This window comes from Pleurodeles waltl, unplaced genomic scaffold (assembly GCF_031143425.1).
Source record: "Pleurodeles waltl isolate 20211129_DDA unplaced genomic scaffold, aPleWal1.hap1.20221129 scaffold_37, whole genome shotgun sequence".
In the NCBI taxonomy this organism is placed as follows: Eukaryota; Metazoa; Chordata; class Amphibia; order Caudata; family Salamandridae; genus Pleurodeles; species Pleurodeles waltl.
Window position 1 is genome coordinate 114,240 of NW_027150076.1, and position 24,241 is coordinate 138,480.

The following is a 24,241-nucleotide window of genomic DNA, read 5'->3' on the forward strand; positions in this document are numbered from 1 at the left end:
AGAGTCACTTCAGCTCAGGACACCTTAGGGGCTGTCCTGACTGGCCAGTGACTCCTCCTTGTTGCTTTCTTTGTTCCCTCCAGCCTTGCCGCCAAAAGTGGGGGCCGTGGCCGGAGGGGGCGGGCAACTCCACTAAGCTGGAGTGCCCTGCTGGGCTGTGACAAAGGGGTGAGCCTTTGAGGCTCACCGCCAGGTGTCACAGCTCCTGCCTGGGGGAGGTGTTAGCATCTCCACCCAGTGCAGGCTTTGTTACTGGCCTCAGAGTGACAAAGGCACTCTCCCCATGGGGCCAGCAACATGTCTCTGGTGTGGCAGGCTGCTGGAACTAGTCAGCCTACACAGACAGTCGGTTAAGTTTCAGGGGGCACCTCTAAGGTGCCCTCTGGGGTGTATTTTACAATAAAATGTACACTGGCATCAGTGTGCATTTATTGTGCTGAGAAGTTTGATACCAAACTTCCCAGTTTTCAGTGTAGCCATTATGGTGCTGTGGAGTTCGTGTTTGACAAACTCCCAGACCATATACTCTTATGGCTACCCTGCACTTACAATGTCTAAGGTTTTGTTTAGACACTGTAGGGGTACCATGCTCATGCACTGGTACCCTCACCTATGGTATAGTGCACCCTGCCTTAGGGCTGTAAGGCCTGCTAGAGGGGTGTCTTACCTATACTGCATAGGCAGTGAGAGGCTGGCATGGCACCCTGAGGGGAGTGCCATGTCGACTTACTCGTTTTGTCCTCACTAGCACACACAAGCTGGCAAGCAGTGTGTCTGTGCTGAGTGAGAGGTCTCCAGGGTGGCATAAGACATGCTACAGCCCTTAGAGACCTTCCTTGGCATCAGGGCCCTTGGTACTAGAAGTACCAGTTACAAGGGACTTATCTGGATGCCAGGGTCTGCCAATTGTGGACACAAAAGTACAGGTTAGGGAAAGAACACTGGTGCTGGGGCCTGGTTAGCAGGCCTCAGCACACTTTCAATTGTAAACATAGCATCAGCAAAGGCAAAAAGTCAGGGGGCAACCATGCCAAGGAGGCATTTCCTTACACAACCCCCCCCCCCAAACGAAAGAGGATGAGACTAACCTTTCCCAAGAGAGTCTTCATTTTCTAAGTGGAAGAACCTGGAAAGGCCATCTGCATTGGCATGGGCAGTCCCAGGTCTGTGTTCCACTATAAAGTCCATTCCCTGTAGGGAGATGGACCACCTCAACAGTTTAGGATTTTCACCTTTCATTTGCATCAGCCATTTGAGAGGTCTGTGGTCAGTTTGAACTAGGAAGTGAGTCCCAAAGAGGTATGGTCTCAGCTTCTTCAGGGACCAAACCACAGCAAAGGCCTCCCTCTCAATGGCACTCCAACGCTGCTCCCTGGGGAGTAACCTCCTGCTAATGAAAGCAACAGGCTGGTCAAGGCCATCATCATTTGTTTGGGACAAAACTGCCCCTATCCCATGTTCAGAGGCATCAGTCTGCACAATGAACTGCTTAGAATAATCTGGAGCTTTTAGAACTGGTGCTGAGCACATTGCTTGTTTCAGGGTGTCAAAGGCCTGTTGGCATTCCACAGTCCAGTTCACTTTCTTGGGCATTTTCTTGGAGGTGAGTTCAGTGAGGGCTGTCACAATGGATCCATATCCCTTCACAAACCTCCTGTAATACCCAGTCAAGCCAAGGAATGCCCTGACTTGAGTCTGGGTTTTTGGAGCTACCCAGTCCAGAATAGTCTGGATCTTGGGTTGGAGTGGCTGAACTTGGCCTCCACCTACAAGGTGGCCCAAGTAAACCACAGTTCCCTGCCCTATCTGGGATTTGGATGCCTTGATAGAGAGGCCTGCAGATTGCAGAGCCTTCAAAACCTTCTTCAGGTGGACCAGGTGATCCTGCCAGGTGGAGCTAAAGACAGCAATATCATCAAGATAAGCTGTGCTAAAGGACTCCAAGCCAGCAAGGACTTGATTCACCAACCTTTGGAAGGTGGCAGGGGCATTCTTTAAACCAAAGGGCATAACAGTAAACTGATAATGCCCATCAGGTGTGGAGAATGCTGTTTTCTCTTTTGCTCCAGGTGCCATTTTTATTTGCCAGTACCCTGCTGTCAAGTCAAAGGTACTTAGGAATTTGGCAGCACCTAATTTGTCTATGAGCTCATCAGCTCTAGGAATTGGATGAGCATCTGTCTTGGTGACAGAATTGAGCCCTCTGTAGTCCACACAAAACCTCATCTCTTTCTTTCCATCTTTGGTGTGAGGTTTGGGGACTAAGACCACTGGGCTAGCCCAGGGGCTGTCAGAGCGCTCAATTACTCCCAATTCCAGCATCTTGTGGACTTCCACCTTGATGCTTTCCTTAACATGGTCAGACTGTCTAAAGATTTTGTTTTTGACAGGCATGCTGTCTCCTGTGTCCACATCATGGGTACACAGGTGTGTCTGACCAGGGGTTAAGGAGAAGAGTTCAGGAAACTGTTGTAGGACTCTCCTACAATCAGCTTGCTGTTGGCCAGAGAGGGTGTCTGAGTAGATCACTCCATCTACTGAGCCATCTTTTGGGTCTGATGACAGAAGATCAGGGAGAGGTTCACTCTCTGCCTCCTGATCCTCATCTGTTACCATCAACAGATTCACATCAGCCCTGTCATGGAAGAGCTTAAGGCGGTTCACATGGATCACCCTCTTGGGGCTCCTGCTTGTGCCCAGGTCCACCAGGTAGGTGACCTGACTCTTCCTTTCTAGCACTGGGTAAGGGCCACTCCATTTGTCCTGGAGTGCCCTGGGAGCCACAGGCTCCAGAACCCAGACTTTCTGCCCTGGTTGGAACTCAACCAGTGCAGCCTTTTGGTCATACCAAAACTTCTGGAGCTGTTGGCTGGCCTCAAGGTTTTTGGTTGCCTTTTCCATGTACTCTGCCATTCTAGAGCGAAGGCCAAGTACATAGTCCACTATGTCCTGTTTAGGCTCATGGAGAGGTCTCTCCCAGCCTTCTTTAACAAGGGCAAGTGGTCCCCTTACCGGATGACCAAACAGAAGTTCAAAGGGTGAGAATCCTACTCCCTTCTGTGGCACCTCTCTGTAAGCGAAAAGCAGACATGGCAAGAGGACATCCCATCTCCTTTTGAGTTTTTCTGGGAGCCCCATGATCATGCCTTTTAATGTCTTGTTGAATCTCTCAACCAAGCCATTAGTTTGTGGATGGTATGGTGTAGTGAATTTGTAAGTCACTCCACACTCATTCCACATGTGTTTTAGGTATGCTGACATGAAGTTGGTACCTCTGTCAGACACCACCTCCTTAGGGAAACCCACTCTGGTAAAGATACCAATGAGGGCCTTGGCTACTGCAGGGGCAGTAGTCGACCTAAGGGGAATAGCTTCAGGATACCTGGTAGCATGATCCACTACTACCAGGATATACATATTTCCTGAGGCTGTGGGAGGTTCTAGTGGACCAACTATGTCCACACCCACTCTTTCAAAGGGAACCCCCACCACTGGAAGTGGAATGAGGGGGGCCTTTGGATGCCCACCTGTCTTACCACTGGCTTGACAGGTGGGGCAGGAGAGGCAAAACTCCTTAACCATGTTGGACATATTGGGCCAGTAGAAGTGGTTGACTAGCCTCTCCCACGTCTTGGTTTGTCCCAAATGTCCAGCAAGGGGAATGTCATGGGCCAATGTTAGGATGAACTTCCTGAACAGCTGAGGCACTACCACTCTCCTAGTGGCACCAGGTTTGGGGTCTCTGGCCTCAGTGTACAGGAGTCCATCTTCCCAATAGACCCTATGTGTTCCATTTTTCTTGCCCTTGGACTCTTCAGCAGCTTGCTGCCTAAGGCCTTCAAGAGAGGGACAGGTTTCTTGTCCCTTACACAGCTCCTCCCTTGAGGGTCCCCCTGGGCCTAAGAGCTCAACCTGATAAGGTTCAAGCTCCAAAGGCTCAGTTCCCTCAGAGGGCAGAACTTCTTCCTGAGAAGAGAGGTTCCCTTTCTTTTGCTGTGTTGCAGTTGGTTTCCCAACTGACTTTCCTTTCCTCTTGGTAGGCTGGGCCATTCTTCCAGACTCCAGCTCTACTTGTTCACCCTGTGCCTTGCACTGTGCTCTTGTTTTCACACACACCAGTTCAGGGATACCCAGCATTGCTGCATGGGTTTTTAGTTCTACCTCAGCCCATGCTGAGGACTCCAGGTCATTTCCAAGCAGACAGTCCACTGGGATATTTGAGGAGACCACCACCTGTTTCAGGCCATTGACCCCTCCCCATTCTAAAGTAACCATTGCCATGGGATGTACTTTTCTCTGATTGTCAGCGTTGGTGACTGTGTAAGTTTTTCCAGTCAGGTATTGGCCAGGGGAAACCAGTTTCTCTGTCACCATGGTGACACTGGCACCTGTATCCCTCAGGCCCTCTATTCTAGTCCCATTAATTAAGAGTTGCTGTCTGTATTTTTGCATGTTAGGCGGCCAGACAGCTAGTGTGGCTAAATCCACCCCACCCTCAGAAACTAGAGTAGCTTCAGTGTGGACCCTGATTTGCTCTGGGCACACTGTTGATCCCACTTGGAGACTAGCCATACCAGTGTTACCTGGATGGGAGTTTGGAGTGGAACCTTTCTTGGGACAGGCCTTGTCTCCAGTTTGGTGTCCATGCTGTTTACAGCTATGACACCAGGCCTTTTTGGGATCAAAGTTTTTACCCTTGTACCCATTGTTTTGTGAAGAGGCTCTGGGCCCACCCTCCTGTGCAGGTTTTTGGGGGCCTGTAGAAGACTCTTTACTATTTTTAGTTTTGGTTGTCTCATCACTCTTCCCCTGGGGAGTCTTTGTGACCCCTTTCTTTTGGTCACCCCCTGTTGAAGTCTTGGACACCCTTGTCTTGACCCAATGGTCCGCCTTCTTTCCCAATTCTTGGGGAGAAATTGGTCCTAGGTCTACCAGATGCTGATGCAGTTTATCATTGAAACAATTACTTAACAGGTGTTCTTTCACAAATAAATTGTACAGCCCATCATAATTACTTACACCACTGCCTTGAATCCAACCATCTAGTGTTTTCACTGAGTAGTCTACAAAGTCAACCCAGGTCTGGCTCGAGGATTTTTGAGCCCCCCTGAATCTAATCCTATACTCCTCAGTGGAGAATCCAAAGCCCTCAATCAGGGTACCCTTCATGAGGTCATAAGATTCTGCATCTTGTCCAGAGAGTGTGAGGAGTCTATCCCTACACTTTCCTGTGAACATTTCCCAAAGGAGAGCACCCCAGTGAGATTTGTTCACTTTTCTGGTTACACAAGCCCTCTCAAAAGCTGTGAACCATTTGGTGATGTCATCACCATCTTCATATTTAGTTACAATCCCTTTAGGGATTTTCAACATGTCAGGAGAATCTCTGACCCTATTTATGTTGCTGCCACCATTGATGGGTCCTAGGCCCATCTCTTGTCTTTCCCTCTCTACGGCTAGGATCTGTCTTTCCAAAGCCAATCTTTTGGCCATCCTGGCTAACTGGATGTCCTCTTCACTGGAGTTGTCCTCAGTGATTTCAGAGGTGTTGGTCTCTCCTGTGAGGGAACCAGCATCTCTGACTATTATTTTTGGAGTCAGGGTTTGAGGGACCCTGTTCTCCCTAGATAGGACTGGTAGGGGGGAATTGTCCTCCAAGTCACTATCCTCTTCCTCTGAGTTGCCACCCTCAGAGGGGTTGGCCTTTTCAAACTCTGCCAAAAGCTCCTGGAGCTGTATTTTGGTAGGTTTGGGGCCCATTGTTATTTTCTTTATTTTACAGAGTGACCTTAGCTCCCTCATCTTAAGATGGAGGTAAGGTGTGGTGTCGAGTTCCACCACAGTCACATCTGTGCTAGACATTTTGCTTCTAAAAGTTGGAATACTTTTTAAGAATCTACAACTGGTTCTAGAATCTAATTCAAACTTTTACAAACTTTTTAAACTCTAAAAGAAATGCTAAACAGGATCTAACACAAGGCCCTAGCAGGACTTTTAAGAATTTAGAAAACTTTTCAAATTGCAAAAATCAATTTCTAATGACAATTTTGGAATTTGTCGTGTGATCAGGTATTGGCTGAGTAGTCCAGCAAATGCAAAGTCTTGTACCCCACCGCTGATCCACCAATGTAGGAAGTTGGCTCTGTATGTGCTATTTCAAAGTAAGGAATAGCATGCACAGAATCCAAGGGTTCCCCTTAGAGGTAAAATAGTGGTAAAAAGAGATAATACTAATGCTCTATTTTGTGGTAGTGTGGTCGAGCAGTAGGCTTATCCAAGGAGTAGTGTTAAGCATTTGTTGTACATACACATAGACAATAAATGAGGTACACACACTCAGAGACAAATCCAGCCAATAGGTTTTGTTATAGAAAAATATCTTTTCTTAGTTTATTTTAAGAACCACAGGTTCAAATTTAACATGTAATATCTTGTTTGAAAGGTATTGCAGGTAAGTACATTAGGAACTTTGAATCATTTCAATTGCATGTATACTTTTCAAGTTATTGACAAATAGCTACTTTAAAAGTGGACACAGTGCAATTTTCACAGTTCCTGGGGGAGGTAAGTTTTTGTTAGTTTTACCAGGTAAGTAAGACACTTACAGGGTTCAGTTCTTGGTCCAAGGTAGCCCACCGTTGGGGGTTCAGAGCAACCCCAAAGTCACCACACCAGCAGCTCAGGGCCGGTCAGGTGCAGAGTTCAAAGTGGTGCCCAAAACGCATAGGCTAGAATGGAGAGAAGGGGGTGCCCCGGTTCCGGTCTGCTTGCAGGTAAGTACCCGCGTCTTCGGAGGGCAGACCAGGGGGGTTTTGTAGGGCACCGGGGGGGACACAAGCCCACACAGAAATTTCACCCTCAGCGGCGCGGGGGCGGCCGGGTGCAGTGTAGAAACAAGCGTCGGGTTCGCAATGTTAGTCTATGAGAGATCTCGGGATCTCTTCAGCGCTGCAGGCAGGCAAGGGGGGGGTTCCTCGGGGAAACCTCCACTTGGGCAAGGGAGAGGGACTCCTGGGGGTCACTTCTCCAGTGAAAGTCCGGTCCTTCAGGTCCTGGGGGCTGCGGGTGCAGGGTCTCTCCCCGGTGTCGGGACTTAGGATTCAAAGAGTCGCGGTCAGGGGAAGCCTCGGGATTCCCTCTGCAGGCGGCGCTGTGGGGGCTCAGGGGGGACAGGTTTTTGTACTCACAGTCTTAGAGTAGTCCTGGGGTCCCTCCTGAGGTGTTGGATCTCCACCAGCCGAGTCGGGGTCGCCGGGTGCAGTGTGGCAAGTCTCACGCTTCTTGCGGGGAGCTTGCAGGGTTCTTTCAAAGCTGCTGGAAACAAAGTTGCAGCCTTTCTTGGAGCAGGTCCGCTGTCCTCGGGAGTTTCTTGTCTTTTCGAAGCAGGGGCAGTCCTCAGAGGATGTCGAGGTCGCTGGTCCCTTTGGAAGGCGTCGCTGGAGCAGGATCTTTGGAAGGCAGGAGACAGGCCGGTGAGTTTCTGGAGCCAAGGCAGTTGTCGTCTTCTGGTCTTCCTCTGCAGGGGTTTTCAGCTAGGCAGTCCTTCTTCTTGTAGTTGCAGGAATCTAATTTTCTAGGGTTCAGGGTAGCCCTTAAATACTAAATTTAAGGGCGTGTTTAGGTCTGGGGGGTTAGTAGCCAATGGCTACTAGCCCTGAGGGTGGGTACACCCTCTTTGTGCCTCCTCCCAAGGGGAGGGGGTCACAATCCTAACCCTATTGGGGGAATCCTCCATCTGCAAGATGGAGGATTTCTAAAAGTTAGAGTCACTTCAGCTCAGGACACCTTAGGGGCTGTCCTGACTGGCCAGTGACTCCTCCTTGTTGCTTTCTTTGTTCCCTCCAGCCTTGCCGCCAAAAGTGGGGGCCGTGGCCGGAGGGGGCGGGCAACTCCACTAAGCTGGAGTGCCCTGCTGGGCTGTGACAAAGGGGTGAGCCTTTGAGGCTCACCGCCAGGTGTCACAGCTCCTGCCTGGGGGAGGTGTTAGCATCTCCACCCAGTGCAGGCTTTGTTACTGGCCTCAGAGTGACAAAGGCACTCTCCCCATGGGGCCAGCAACATGTCTCTGGTGTGGCAGGCTGCTGGAACTAGTCAGCCTACACAGACAGTCGGTTAAGTTTCAGGGGGCACCTCTAAGGTGCCCTCTGGGGTGTATTTTACAATAAAATGTACACTGGCATCAGTGTGCATTTATTGTGCTGAGAAGTTTGATACCAAACTTCCCAGTTTTCAGTGTAGCCATTATGGTGCTGTGGAGTTCGTGTTTGACAAACTCCCAGACCATATACTCTTATGGCTACCCTGCACTTACAATGTCTAAGGTTTTGTTTAGACACTGTAGGGGTACCATGCTCATGCACTGGTACCCTCACCTATGGTATAGTGCACCCTGCCTTAGGGCTGTAAGGCCTGCTAGAGGGGTGTCTTACCTATACTGCATAGGCAGTGAGAGGCTGGCATGGCACCCTGAGGGGAGTGCCATGTCGACTTACTCGTTTTGTCCTCACTAGCACACACAAGCTGGCAAGCAGTGTGTCTGTGCTGAGTGAGAGGTCTCCAGGGTGGCATAAGACATGCTGCAGCCCTTAGAGACCTTCCTTGGCATCAGGGCCCTTGGTACTAGAAGTACCAGTTACAAGGGACTTATCTGGATGCCAGGGTCTGCCAATTGTGGACACAAAAGTACAGGTTAGGGAAAGAACACTGGTGCTGGGGCCTGGTTAGCAGGCCTCAGCACACTTTCAATTGTAAACATAGCATCAGCAAAGGCAAAAAGTCAGGGGGCAACCATGCCAAGGAGGCATTTCCTTACACTCTTGTTCTGACCCATTTGTCTGCCTTCTTTCCCAATTCTTGGGGAGAGATCAGATCTGAGTCCACTAGATATTGGTGTAACAAATCAGACACACAGTTATTCAGAATATGCTCTCTCAGGATCAGATTATACAGGCTTTCATAGTCAGAAACGTTACTGCCATGTAACCACCCCTCCAAGGCCTTCACTGAATAGTCAACAAAGTCTACCCAGTCTTGTGAGGACTCTTTTCTGGTTTCTCTGAACTTAATCCTGTATTGTTCAGTGGTTATGCCAAATTCATCCAAGAGTGCATTCTTCAAAACTGTAAAATTATTGGCATCACTTTCCTTCGCAGTAAGGAGCCTATCCCTACCCTTTCTACTGAAAGATAGCCATAGGATAGCAGCCCACTTCCTTTGAGGGACCCCCTGTACAACACAGGCCCTCTCAAGTGCAGCAAACCACTTGTTAATGTCATCCCCCTCCTTGTAAGGGGGAACTATCTTATGCAGATTCCTAGACTCATGCTCTTTCAGAGGATTACTATCTGTAATACTGCTGCTGCCACCATGAGGTCCTAACCCCAACCTCTGTCTTTCTTTTTCTAAGTCTAGGGATTTCCTGTCTAGAGCCAGCTGTTGCTGTTTAAGCTTCAGCCTGGACTCTTCCACTCTCAATCTATTGAGCTCCCTTTCTAAAATTCTGTCATCAGGGTGGGTGGGTGGGGCATGCTTTGACACAGAAGAATGGTGTGAATGAACAGAGGGAGAATTGTCCCTAACAGTTGGCACCCTAACAACCTGGCCTGCAGGAATGACATCCCTACTGTGATGAGAGCTCACATTAGTACCAGTTATGCTAGGTGGTCTGCTAAGGGGCAAGTTGGGAAGGATACCATCTAACATTGTTACTGGGGGTGCCCCAGAATCAGATTGTGAACCATCTCCTAACTTCTCAACTGATGTGCCAGCTAAGGCCTTATCATTTTCATTGAGCATGTTATTTAACAATTCTCTAGAGGGATTCTTCCCTACCCCTAAACCTCTATCAATGCAGAGACTCCTCAACCCTTTCCAGCTAAGGTTATCATAAGCAGTGCTGGCCAGATCAAGAGTAGGACCTGTACCAGACATGATAGAAAAAGGTTTAGGGACAGATAAAAGAAAGGAAAAGTTTCAGGACTTTTTAAGGAAACAGAAAAAAAACTTTTTCAACTTTTTAGAAACTTTTTGAAAGTTTAGAGGTACTTTTCAGCACTTAGCAATAGAGTAAGAGAAGAAAATCAAAACTTTTGGGTTAGGTGTACATACACTGAACTTGTTTTGTATATTTTTCTCTTATGAAATGTACCAAATGACAAAGTGGTAAGTAGTTGCAAGTACTTATCCCACCGCTGCACGACCAATGTAGGTCCTCTCCTGTTGAAGATCAGGTAGCAAGTGAGGAATATGATATAAAATGGTGGTCACGTCCATGGCAGTGCATACCGTCACCGCCAGCGTGGATCACTATTAGCCACTGTAACCCATAGGGCCCAATGTTATCCCATGAGGAGTTGCACAGCGGTTCCCGAACGCCTCCCGCAACGGCGCACAACATCAGTGGAATTACCTCACTTCCACCTGTCCCTCCACACAGGACAGGCGGATGCCATTTCAGGGTTGGGGGGCAAACCCTGGATAATTGGTGTGCCACTGTTTAAATTTGGACACACTGGACAATTCACACTGACAAATTACAAATTAACAGCATGCAGTGTTCTATTGAAGCCTCATTGTTCAGTTTGTGACCGTCTCCTCACTCTTTTGCCCCATAGATTGCTACCGCTGCAGATGAATAGGAGATGGAACATACCTCCATGTACAGACCCCTGGTGGACTTGGCAATACTGGAGGACAGGTACATTATCCTCACCTATAGACTGGACAGGGCCACAGTCACAGAGCTCTGTGGCCCATTGGAGCCTGACCTGATATGTGCTATCGGTCACCCCACTGGGATCTTCCCTCTTGTGCAAGTTCTATCTGTGCTCCATTTCCTGGCAACTGGTTCTTTCCAAGCCACAGTGGGCTTGGCAGCAGGAATGTCCCAGCCAATGTTCTCAATAGTGCTGACAAGAGTTTTGTTTGCCTCGATTAAACACATGTGTAGCTACAATGTATTTGGCCACAGTGAAGGCTGAGTTCTATGCAATGGGACATATCCCCAACATAATGGGGGCGACTGATGGAACACATATTGCATTAGTGTAGGAGGCTGGCCTGGCTTGTACTGGGTACCAAGGTGTACTTACACTCTGTACCAGGTCCAGTTATCCCTTATTAGTGTAGAAGAGGTGTTTCGAGCAGCTTAGGCTGATAGAAAGTAGCTATAGCAGAGCAGCTTAGGCTGAACTAGGAGACATGCAAAGCTCCCACTATACCACTGGTGTCATATGCACAATATCATAAGAAAACACAATACACAGATATACTTAAAATAAAGGTACTTTATTTTTATGACAATATGCCAAAAGTATCTCAGTGAATACCCTCAGTATGAGGATGCCAAATATACACAAGATATATGTACACAATACCAAAAATATGCAGTAATAGCAAAAGGAAGTAATGCAAGCAGTGTAAAGTTATAGTAGATTGCAATAGGAGCACATAGGTATAGGGGCAACACAAACCATATACTCCAAAAGTGGAATGGGAATAACGTATGGACCCCAAACCTATGTGAACTCGTAGAGGGTCGCTGGGACTGTAAGAAAACAGTGAGGGTTAGAAAAATAGCCCACCCCAAGACCCTGAAAAGTAGGTGTAAAGTGCACCTATATTCCCCAGAGAGCACAGAAGTCGTGATAGGGGAATTCTGCAAGGAAGACCAACACCAGCAATGCAACCAAAGTGGATTTCCGGACGAGAGTACCTGTGGAACAAGGGGACCAAGTCCAAGAGGCGCGACAAAGTCGAGATTGGGCAGATGCCGAGGAAATGCCAGCTGAGGGTGCAAAGAAGCTGCCACCGGATGGTAGAAGCTGTGGATTCTGCAAGAACGAAGAGGGCTAGAAACTTCAACCTTTGGAGGATGGATGTCCCACGTTGTGAAGAAGCTTGCAGAGGTGTTCCCACACAGAAAGACCGCAAACAAGCCTTGTTAGCTGCAAGGGTCGCGGTTAGGGTTTTTGGATGCTGCTGTGGCCCAGGAGGGACCAGGATGTCGCCACTTGCGTGAGGAGACAGAGGGGGCGCCCAGCAAGACAGGGAGCCCTCACAGAAGCAGGCAGCACCCGCAGAAGTGCCGGAACAGGCACTATGAAGAGGAGTGAACCGGAGCTCACCTGAAGACACAAAAGGGAGTCCCACGACGCCAAAGGACAACTCAGGAGGTTGTGCACTGCAGGTTAGAGTGTCGGGGACCCAGGCTTGGCTGTGCACGAAGGAAATCCTGGAAGAGGGCACAGGAGCCGGAGCAGCTGCAAATCACGTGGTACCCAGCAATGCAGTCTAGCGTGGGGAGGCAATGACTTACCTCCACCAAACTTGGACTGAAGAGTCACTGGACTGTGGGAGTCACTTGGACAGAGTTGCTGAGTTCAAGGGACCACGCTCGTCGTGCTGAGAGGGGCCCTAGATGACCGGTGATGCAGTCTTTTGGTGCCTGCAGTTGCAGGGGGAAGATTCCGTCGACCCACGGGAGATTTCTTCAGAGCTCCTAGTGCAGAGAGGAGGCAGGCTACCCCCACAGCATGCACCACCAGGAAAACAGTTGAGAAGGCGACAGGATCAGCGATACAAGGTTGCAGTAGTCGTCTTTGCTACTTTGTTGCAGTTTTGCAGGCGTCCTGAGCAGTCAACGGTCGATCCTTTGGCAGAAGGTGAAGAGAGAGATGCAGAGGAACTCGGATGAGCACTTGCATTCGTTATCTAAAGAATTCCCCAAAGCAGAGACCCTAAATAGCCAGAAAAGGAGATTTGGCTACCTAGGAAGGAGGATAGGCTAGCAACACAGGTAAGAGCCTATCAGAAGGAGTCTCTGACGTCACCTGCTGGCCCTGGCCACTCAGAGCAGTCCAGTATGCCAGCAGCACCTCTGTTTCCAAGATGGCAGAGGTATGGAGCACACTGGAGGAGCTATGGGCACCTCCCCTGGGAGGTGCAGGTCAGGGGAGTGGTCACTCCCTTTTCCTTTGTCCAGTTTCGCGCCAGAGCAGGGCTGGGGGATCCCTGAACCGGTGTAGACTGGCTTATGCAGAGATGGGCACCATCTGTGCCCATCAAAGCATTTCCAGAGGCTGGGGAGGCTATTCCTCCCCAGCACTGACACTTTTTTCCAAAGGGAGAGGGTGTAACACCCTTTCTCTGAGGAAGTCCTTTGTTCTGCCTTCCTGGGCCAAGCCTGGCTGGACCCCAGGAGGGCAGAAACCTGTCTGAGGGGTTGGCAGCAGCAGCAGCTGCAGTGAAACCCCGGGAAAGGTAGTTTGGCAGTACCCGGGTCTCTGCTAGAGACTCGGGGGATCATGGAAATGTCTCCCCAATGCCAAAATGGCATTGGGGTGACAATTCCATGATCTTAGACATGTTACATGGCCATGTTCGGAGTTACTATTTGTGACGCTATACATAGGTAGTGACCTATGTATAGTGCACACGTTTAATGGTATCCCCGCACTCACAAAGTCCGGGGAATATGCCCTGAACAATGTTGGGGCACCTTGGCTAGTGCCAGGGTGCCCACACACTAAGTAACTTAGCACCCACCTTTACCAGGGAAAGGTTAGTCATATAGGTGACTTATAAGTTACTTAAGTGCAGTTGTAAATGGCTGTGAAATAACGTGCACGTTATTTCACTCAGGCTGCAGTGGCAGGCCTGTGTAAGAATTGTCAGAGCTCCCTATGGGTGGCAAAAGAAATGCTGCAGCCCATAGGGATCTCCTGGAACCCCAATACCCTGGGTACCTCAGTACCATATACTAGGGAATTATAAGGGTGTTCCAGTATGCCAATGTGAATTGGTGAAATTGGTCACTAGCCTGTTAGTGACAATTTGGAAAGGAAAGAGAGAGCATAACCACTGAGGTTCTGGTTAGCAGAGCCTCAGTGAGTTAGTCATCACACAGGGAACACATACAGGGCACACTTGTGAGCACTGGGGCCCTGGCTGGCAGGGTCCCAGTGACACATACACTAAAACAACATATATACAGTGAAATATGGGGTTAAGATGCCAGGCAAGATGGTACCTTCCTACATCTGGGGCACGCAGGAGGAGCTCTGGGCACCTCCCCTGGGAGGTGCAGGTCAGGGGAGTGGTCACACCCCTTTCCTTTGTCCAGTTTCGCGCCAGAGCAGGGCTGGGGGATCCCTGAACCGGTGTAGACTGGCTTATGCAGAGATGGGCACCATCTGTGCCCATCAGAGCATTTCCAGAGGCTGGGGGAGGCTACTCCTCCCCAGCCCTGACACCTATTTCCAAGGGGAGAGGGTGTAACACCCTCTCTCTGAGGAATTCCTTTGTTCTGCCTTCCTGGGCCAGGCCTGGCTGGACCCCAGGAGGGCAGAAACCTGTCTGAGGGGTTTGCGGCAGCAGCAGCAGCTGCAGTGAAACCCCGGGAAAGGCAGTTTGGCAGTACCTGGGTTCTGTGCTAGAGACCCGGGGGATCATGGAATGGTCTCCCCAATGCCAGAATGGCATTGGGGTGACAATTCCATGATCTTAGACATGTTACATGGCCATGTTCAGAGTTACCATTGTGAGGCTATACATAGGTAGTGACCTATGTATAGTGCACACGTGAAATGGTGTCCCCGCACTCACAAAGTTCGGGGAATTGGCCCTGAACAATGTGGGGGCACCTTGGCTAGTGCCAGGGTGCCCACACACTAAGTAACTTTGCACCCAACCTTCACCAGGTGAAGGTTAGACATATAGGTGACTTATAAGTTACTTATGTGCAGTGGTAAATGGCTGTGAAATAACGTGGACGTTATTTCACTCAGGCTGCACTGGCAGACCTGTGTAAGAATTGTCAGAGCTCCCTATGGGTGGCAAAAGAAATGCTGCAGCCCATAGGGATCTCCTGGAACCCCAATACCCTGGGTACCTCAGTACCATATACTAGGGAATTATAAGGGTGTTTCAGGATGCCACTGTGAATTGGTGAAATTGGTCACTAGCCTGTTAGTGACAATTTGGAAAGCAGAGAGAGCATAACCACTGAGGTTCTGGTTAGCAGAGACTCAGTGAGACCGTCATCACACAGGGAACACATACAGGGCACACTTATGAGCACTGGGGCCCTGGCTGGCAGGGTCCCAGTGACACATACCCCCATATTTCACTGTATATATGTTGTTTTAGTGTAAGATGCCAGGCAAGATGGTACTTCCTACACAACCCTTCCCCAAACGAAGGACAATAAGACTAGCCATGACCTGATGAGTCTTCATTGTCTAATTGGAAATATCTGGAGAGTCCATCTGCATTGGAGTAGGTACTCCCAGGTCTACGTTCCACTGTATAGTCCATTCCCTGTAGAGATATGGACCACCTCAACAATTTAGGGTTTTCACCTTTCATTTGTTTTAGCCAAAGTAGAGGTTTGTGGTCTGTCTGAACAATGAAGTGAGTGCCAAACAGGTATGGCCTCAACTTCTTCAGTGCCCAGACCACAGCAAAGGCCTCCCTCTCAATGGCAGACCAACGCTTTTCTCTAGGGGTCAACCTCCTGCTGATAAAAGCAACAGGTTGATCCTGTCCCTCAGAATTGAGTTGTGATAAGACTGCCCCTACCCCTAATTCAGATGCATCAGTTTGAACAATGAATTTCTTGGAGTAACATAGGCTTTGTAGGACAGGTGCAGTGCACATGGCCTGTTTGAGCTCCTCAAAAGCTTTCTGACAGCTAGCTGTCCACAATACCTTTTTAGGCATCTTCTTGGAAGTGAGATCATTAAGTGGGGCTGCAATGGAGCCATAGTTTTTAATGAATCTCCTGTAATACCCAGTGAGGCCTAGGAAGGCTCTCACCTGGGTCTGAGTTGTAGGGGGAACCCAATCCATGATTGTCTGGATTTTCCCCTGAAGTGGTGCAATCTGTTCTCCACCTACCAGGTGTCCCAGATAAACCACTTTCCCCTGCCCTATCTAGCACTTTGAAGCCTTGATAGTGAGGCCTGCCTTTTGCAGGGCCTCCAAAACTTTCCACAGGTGGACCAAGTGATCATCCCAAGTGGAGCTAAAGACAGCTATATCGTCCAGATATGCTGCACTAAAAGCCTCCAACCCTTGCAGGACTGTATTCACCAACCTCTGAAAAGTGGCAGGTGGATTTTTCAAACCAAAGGGCATTACTGTGAATTGGTAGTGCCCTCCAATAGTCGAAAATGCAGTTTTTGCTTTAGCATCCTCTGATAATTTGATCTGCCAATACCCTGCAGTCAAATCAAAGGTGCTTAGATACTTGGCAGATGCCAGTGTATCTATGAGCTCATCTGCCCTGGGCATGGGGTGAGCATCAGTTTTTGTTACCTGGTTGAGACTTCTGTCATCTACACAAAACCTCATCTCCCTTTTTCCATCTTTTGAGTGAGGCTTTGGTACAAGCACCACAGGAGAGGCCCATGGACCTTCACAGTGTTCAACCACTCCCAGTTCAAGCATTTTCTGAACTTCTTGCTTTATGCAGTCTCTGACATGGTCAGGCTGCCTATAGATTTTACTTTTGACAAGCATGCTGTCTCCAGTATCTATAGTGTGCTCACACCAAGAAGTGGTGCCTGGTACAGTAGAAAAGAGTTCAGAAAACAGACCTAGGAGATTTATGCAGTTGTCTTTCTGCTCAGCAGTAAGACACTCTGCCAAAACTACACCTTCCATTAGAGCATCCTCTTCTGTGGAAGAGAAGAGATCAGGGAGAGGGTCACTCTCTTCTTCCTGTCCCTCATCTGTTGCCATGAGCAGGGTGTCATAGTAGGGTTTTAGGCGATTGATATGGAGCACCCTAAGGGGACTCCTGTCACGACTCACGTGCTGCTTGCGCCTGGAGTTTGCAGATCTCGAGGCGTGAATCTTGAGGGTTCGGCTTTGGCCCAAAAAGGGGCGACTCTTTCTGGTAGCCACGGTGCCGTAGGCAATGGAACGCCAAGAACAGACCGTGACCTAAAGAAAGTAGCGCCAGAGGGAAAAAACCCCTTCAGAAGAAGGGGAAAAAACCTCCAAGAGAAGATTCACAGAGGATTCCTGAAACAAGAACAGAGGAACAGGAATCAAAAAGAACTGACGTTAATAACACAGAAATGGCGAATTCCAGAACCAAAGGCTAGGAAATCAGGAGCGAGGACACCATCTAAACAGAGAGTGTTGCAGCGCAATGAAGAGAAGAAAAAACCACCCTTAAATACCACAAAACAGGAAGTGACCCACAGGAAGAAAAAGGACATCATCTTGGATAGGGAAAAGTAGATAGAATAGAATAGAATAGAAACCATAGAGAATAGGGAAGGAGGAATGCTGGGAAGACAAGGGTAACCTGGGAAGGGGAAAAGACGTAAAGGAAAGTGCAAAAACAGACCCAAAAAGAAAGAAGACAGAAGAAAGAAGAAAGGAGCCACAACAGGTAAGAGGGGTCAGGAGACCCTAACAGAACGGAGAGAGAGAACAGAGCGAGGCCCCAAGTAAGCTCTGGGGCCTCGTACGGTGCAGGAAAGGCTCGGGCGCGCCGCGTCTTAAGGACGCGAAGCGCTGCCCGAGCCGAACGCGCGGCTTGTGCCGAACGCTCGGTTCGCGCCGCGCGGTGCGGCGCGACAGTAGGCCCCCCTCCCGAAGGCCCTGGTTTGAAAGGAAATAAACGGTGAAAGCGCTGGATCAGAAGAGGAGCATGAACAGAAGATGCATCTTCCCAAGAACATTCACTGAGAGGATAACCCTTCCAATGAATCAGATACTGCAGACGTTTGTGAAAAAGTCGAGAGTCACAAATTTCCTGAACCTCATATTCAGGAACATCATCCACTAAGACAGGAGGAGGACAGGAAAACTGACGAGAATAAGGATCAGGCACATAAGTTTTGAGTTGGGAGACATGGAAGACTGGATGAATCTTCCACGTGTGAGGCAAGTGAAGACGGACAGTGACAGGATTAAGCAACTGGAGAATATGGAAAGGCCCGTAGTAGCGAGGTGTGAACTTGTTCTGAGAGAGACGTGAGGGTAAGAATTTAGAAGAAAGCCAAACTTTATCTTGTGGATGGTAGTCCGGAGTGGTCCTACGTTTTTTGTCTGCTACTTTCTTCATATATCGTTTGGTGTGTAAAAGATTGGATCGAATCAATCTATGGATTTGTAGAAGGCGTTTGGAAAAATAAGTAATAGCGGGCAAGGGAGTGGGAGACCGAGAAGAAGTAGGGAAAGAGGTAGGATGAAAACCATAAGAACAGAAAAAAGGAGTGGTCTTGGAGGCACTATGGACTGAATTATTGTAAGAGAATTCAGCAATAGGAAGATAAGTGTTCCAGTTGTTTTGAGTAGAGTTGCAAAAACAACGAAGGTATTGTTCTAGGCCTTGATTCAGACGCTCTGTCTGTCCATTGGTCTGAGGATGGAAGCCCGATGACAGAGCTCTATTGATATTAAGTGTCTTACAAAAATACCTCCAAAACCGGGAAATGTACTGAGGTCCTCTATCAGATATAATGGTATGAGGAAGTCCATGAAGACGGAAGATGTGGTCGATGAATATCTGGCTTAGTTCTTGGGATGTAGGTAGCTTTTTCAGAGCAGTGAAATGAGCCATCTTAGTAAAAGAGTCCACAGTGACCATGATTACCCGGTTTCCTGCTGAAGGTGGTAACGAACACATAAAATCAGTAGAGATGGTGTGCCATGGAGTTGGCGGAACCGGCAAGGGCTGGAGTAATCCTGCAGGTCTGGTTCGGGGAATCTTGACTTGAGCGCATGTGGGACACGCCTGAACGTATGTTTCAATATCCAGTTTCCAAGTAGGCCACCAGAAAAATCGTGATAGCAGTTCTTGTGTGGCCTTGATGCCTCTATGACCCGCAACCGGTGAATCATGACACATTTGTAATGCTTTTTCTCTAACTCTGTTAGTAGGGATGAATAACAGATCTTGATAATAATAGTATCCTTGTCTCTTATGTAATAGAGGCCTTAAGTTCTCTACTTCGTCATCAGATAGATTGGAGTATTCTAGTTGTACCTCCTCCAGAAAAGACTGAGCTACCCCAATGATCTTATTAGGTTCCAGTAGATGTTGAGCTGGGGCAGGAGAACAATCTGGATAACGACGCGACAGAGCATCAGCCAGAATGTTTTGGGAGCCAGGAATATATGTAATGTAGAAATCATACTGGCTGAAGAAGAAGGCCCAACGAGCTTGACGACTATTTTGGCATACGAAATTTCGTAAGCATTGTAAGTTTCGATGGTCTGTTCTCACTTCAAAGCGTTCCTTGGAACCCATCAGAAATTGTCTCCATTCTATACAAGCTGTTTTCAGAGCCAACAATTCTCTTTCTAGTACTGAGTAATGTTGTTCTGCAATAGAGAGTATATGAGACAGATAGAAAACAGGATGTTCAAGCCCATCATCCTTCTGTTGTTGGAGTAGGACAGCTCCAATGGCCTTTTCAGAAGCATCGGTGACAACAATAAATTGTTTGTTGGTATCTGGATGTCTTAAAATGGGAGCTTGCGTGAATGCTTTCTTTAAATCCTGAAAGGCTGTTTCGGCAGCTTTAGTCCAGACAAACCCTTTAGTTAGACTTTCCTTCTTTAAAGTGTGAGTTATATGGCTAGTTTGTTTTGCAAAGTCTGAGATGAATTGCCGATAGAAGTTCGCTAATCCTAGAAAACATTGTGTTTCTTTAATAGAAGATGGAGAAGGCCAATCTAGAATAGCTTGTACTTTTTCTTGATCCATAGCTACACCTGTGGGACTTAAATGATAACCCAGATATTTGACTTCCGTCTTGTCAAACTCACACTTCTCGGGTTTGCAAAATAGTTGATGTGCCTGGAGTCGTTGAAGGACTTGTTTCACATGGAAAGAATGGAGTTCGGGATTTCTAGAATAAATAAGAATATCATCTAGGTAGATTACAACTGTCTGATTCAGGAGATCAGAAAACACTGAGTCCATAAATCTCTGAAAGATTGCGGGGGCATTAGTAAGACCAAAGGGCATTACTCTGTATTCAAAGTGACCAAATGGAGTCCTAAAGGCCGTTTTCCACTCATCTCCTTCTTTAATGCGTAAGAGGTGGTAGGCTCCCCGTAGATCTAGTTTGGTAAACCGTTGGGCCCCTCTGACGGCCTCTAAAATGTCCCTGATGAGAGGCAAAGGATATCGATCCTTAATAGTTATCTTATTCAGGCCTCTAAAATCCAGGCAAGGGCGAAGATCCTTTGTCTTCTTGGGTACGAAAAAGAGAGGAGCCCCGGCCGGAGAAGACGATGGAACAATAAGACCACTTTGAATATTTTCTTCCAAGTACTCCTTTAGTACTTCCTTTTCAGTTTCCGTGAGGGAATACATCCTTCCAAAAGGAACGATAGTGCCAGGTTCCAAGGGAATAGCACAATCGTAATCTCGATGTGGAGGTAACACTAGTCTGGAGGGTTTTTGGAATACGTCTTGAAACTCCAAATAGTGTTCAGGAACTCCTTGGACTGTATTAATGGTGGAACCGGTAGTACCTTCCGTGATTATTGATCTCTTGGGTGACCAATACTTGTCAGAAGCAAAACAGTGCTCGTGACAGAACTGTGAAGACAAGGAAACCGTCCTGGTAGCCCAGTTAACATATGGATTATGTCTGATGAACCACGGGATTCCAAGAATGATGGTATGATTGGGGGAAGTTATAAGGTCAAAGGAGATGTGTTCCTGATGGTTACCGATCTGTAAACTCAGCATCACGGTAGTTGTATCAACTGGACCCGATGATATTAAGGATCCGTCCACCGTGTGTACTTGTTTGGGAATCTCCTTAGGTTGTGTAGGAACTTGTTGAGTAGTGGCCCACTTCTTATCCATATAAATTCCATTAGCTCCACAATCTAGTAGTGCCATAGTTTTCTCTTGACGGCCATCAGGTAATTGTAACATGACTGGTACAATGAACAAGGATGTAGTATTGTCATTAAAGGAACTGATGGAAGGTATAGCTACTAATCCCGTCCCCTCCCTTCTTACAGAGGACGGGAAGCGGCGTTTCCCGATGGCCTTGAAGGACGTACTGGACAGGTACGAAGCATGTGGCCGGCAGAACCGCAGTACAAACACAACCCCTTCTTTCGTCTATCTTCTCGCTCGCTAGCGGAGAGAGGGCCTCGAGTTGTATCCACCTGCATGGGTTCTCCTTCGATGTCTCTGACAGGAGGGCGAGGTTCCTCAGAACGATGCGGAAAAACTCGTGAAGTGCTTGGTTGGAAAGACCCTCTACCCTTTCTCTTCTCTGCTCTCCGTTCCTGAAGGCGATACTCGATGGAAAGGGCTTGATCCATCAGGCCACGAAGATCTTCCACTCTGGTGGAATGTACTAGTTCATCCTTTATTTCTTCTTTGAGTCCTCTACGAAACAAAGTCACCAAAGTACGTTCCACCCAGGTGGTCTCTGCCGCTAGCTGACGAAAGCGTGTTATGTATTGAAGGACATCTTGTGAGCCTTGATGAATATCGCATAAGGCTTCTTCCGCTGAAGCCTCCAATCCTGGACGACTAAACATCTGCTTGAAGCGATTCACGAAGGCCGAATAGTCCGACAATACCGGATCGTTAGATGATACCATCGGGGTTGCCCAGGCCAAGGCAGGACCGGATAAGGCACTGATGAGATAACCCACTTTTGTTCTGTCCTGGGAGAATTGGGTGGGTCGGAAGGCGAAGTACACTGTTAAGGAATCAAGGAACTCACGCAGTTGGGTTGGCTCACCAGAAAAACGATGGGTAGAGGCGGAGAGCGTCGGAACATCACCACTACGGAAAGCCAAAGCCTGTCGCAATGCAGCATTCTCACTACGTAGTTGTTGTAATTCTTGAGCTTGTTGCTGAATTGTCGTCAGGAGAGATTGATCCGGATCTGCAGCTGCTACCACAGTGTCTTCCATGGTGTTAGAAGACGTCGGAATGGTTGGGCGCTGCAATCTGTCACGACTCACGTGCTGCTTGCGCCTGGAGTTTGCAGATCTTGAGGCGTGAATCTTGAGGGTTCGGCTTTGGCCCAAAAAGGGGCGACTCTTTCTGGTAGCCACGGTGCCGTAGGCAATGGAACGCCAAGAACAGACCGTGACCTAAAGAAAGTAGCGCCAGAGGGAAAAAACCCCTTCAGAAGAAGGGGAAAAAACCTCCAAGAGAAGATTCACAGAGGATTCCTGAAACAAGAACAGAGGAACAGGAATCAAAAAGAACTGACGTTAATAACACAGAAATGGCGAATTCCAGAACCAAAGGCTAGGAAATCAGGAGCGAGGACACCATCTAAACAGAGAGTGTTGCAGCGCAATGAAGAGAAGAAAAAAACACCCTTAAATACCACAAAACAGGAAGTGACCCACAGGAAGAAAAAGGACACCATCTTGGATAGGGAAAAGTAGATAGAATAGAATAGAATAGAAACCATAGAGAATAGGGAAGGAGGAATGCTGGGAAGACAAGGGTAACCTGGGAAGGGGAAAAGACATAAAGGAAAGTGCAAAAACAGACCCAAAAAGAAAGAAGACAGAAGAAAGAAGAAAGGAGCCACAACAGGTAAGAGGGGTCAGGAGACCCTAACAGAACGGAGAGAGAGAACAGAGCGAGGCCCCAAGTAAGCTCTGGGGCCCCGTAGGGTGCAGGAAAGGCTCGGGGCACGCCGCGTCTTAAGGACGCGAAGCGCGGCCCGAGCCGAACGCGCGGCTTGTGCCGAACGCTCGGCTCGCGCCGCGCGGTGGGGCGCGACAACTCCTGGCAGTGCCTAGGTCAACCAAGTAAGTTGCCCTTCTTTTCAACAATGAGATGGGGTCCACTCCATTTGTCTTGGAGTGCTCTTGGGGCCACAGACTCCAATACCCACACCTTCTGTCCTGGTTGGTACTGAATCAGAACAGCCTTCTGGTCATGCCATTGCTTTTGGAGCTCTTAGATGGCCTGAAGGTTTTTACTGGCCTTTTTCATGTACTCCGACATTCTGGATCTTAGGCCAAGTACATAGTCCACTATATCTTGCTTAGGAGCTTTTAAAGGTTGTTCCCAACCCTCCTTCATAAGTGTTAGAGGACCTCTTACAGGGTGTCCAAATAGGAGTTCAAAGGGGCTGAAGCCCACTCCTTTCTGGGGTACCTCTCTGTATGCAAAAAGGAGGCAAGGTAACAGGACATCCCATCTCCTCCTGAGTTTTTCAGGGAGTCCCATTATCATTCCTTTGAGAGTTTTATTAAACCTCTCTACCAGTCCATTTGTTTGTGGATGATTAAATGTGGTGAATTTGTATGTTACACCACATTCCTTCCACATGGCCTTCAAGTATGCAGACATAAAGTTGCTACCCCTGTGTGATACAACCTCTTTTGGGAAACCCACCCTGGAAAAGATTCCCAGGAGGGCTTTTGCCACTGCAGGTGCTGTAGTGGCCCTTAGAGGAATAGCTTCAGGATATCTTGTGGCATGGTCCACTACCACCAAGATAAACCTATTGCCTGAAGCAGTAGGAGGGTCAAGGGGGCCAACTATGTCAACCCCTACCCTTTCAAAGGGAACCCCAACCACAGGTAGTGGAATAAGTGGAGCCTTTGGAGTGCCACCAGTCTTGCCACTGGCTTGGCAGGTCACGCAAGACTTACACAAATCTTTTGTTTCCTCTGACATCCTAGGCCAGTGAAACAGGGGGACAGGCCTTTCCCATGTTTTAATCTGACCCAAATGTCCAGCCAAAGGAATGTCATGCCAGAGTTAGGAGGAACTCTCTGTACTGCAGGGGAATGACCAATCTCCTGGCTGATCCAGGTTTTGGGTCCCTTGCCTCTGTGTACAAGAGGTTGTCCTCCCAGTAACCTCTATGTGAGTCATTGACATCCCCATTTTGCTGCTTGACAGCTTGCTGTCTGAGACCCTCTAATGTAGGACAGGATTGCTGTGCCACACTCAGCTCCTCCCTGGCAGGCCCCCCTCCACCCAAAAGCTCAGCAGTGTCTGCTTCCAGCTCCTCTGGTGAAGGTTCTGCACAGGGGGGAAATTCTTCTTCCTCAGAAGTTGAATCATCTGTAGAGGGAGGGATAGTGGGTAGGGATTTACTCTTGCTACCCCTAGCTTTAGGGAGCACTTGGTCCATTGTTCCAGGATCCAAGTCACCCTGTCCTTTTTGCTTTTTGGCCTGAGCCCTGGTTAAAGCAAAAATATGCCCAGGAATGCCCAGCATTGCTGCATGAGCCTCCAACTCCACTTCTGCCTAAGCTG

The 24,241-nt window shown here is 48.4% G+C and overlaps 1 protein-coding gene across 1 annotated transcript in view; it reads left to right on the forward strand.

Moving 5' to 3' along the window:
- LOC138276088 (zinc finger protein 845-like) overlaps positions 1 to 24,241 on the forward strand; it is an 82,962-nt gene that overhangs the window by 33,542 nt on the left and 25,179 nt on the right. Inside the window, exon 2 of the mRNA XM_069219146.1 lies at positions 10,614 to 10,696. The gene's annotated coding sequence lies outside the window, so the exon portion shown is untranslated. The remainder of the gene's footprint in view (positions 1 to 10,613; positions 10,697 to 24,241) is intronic.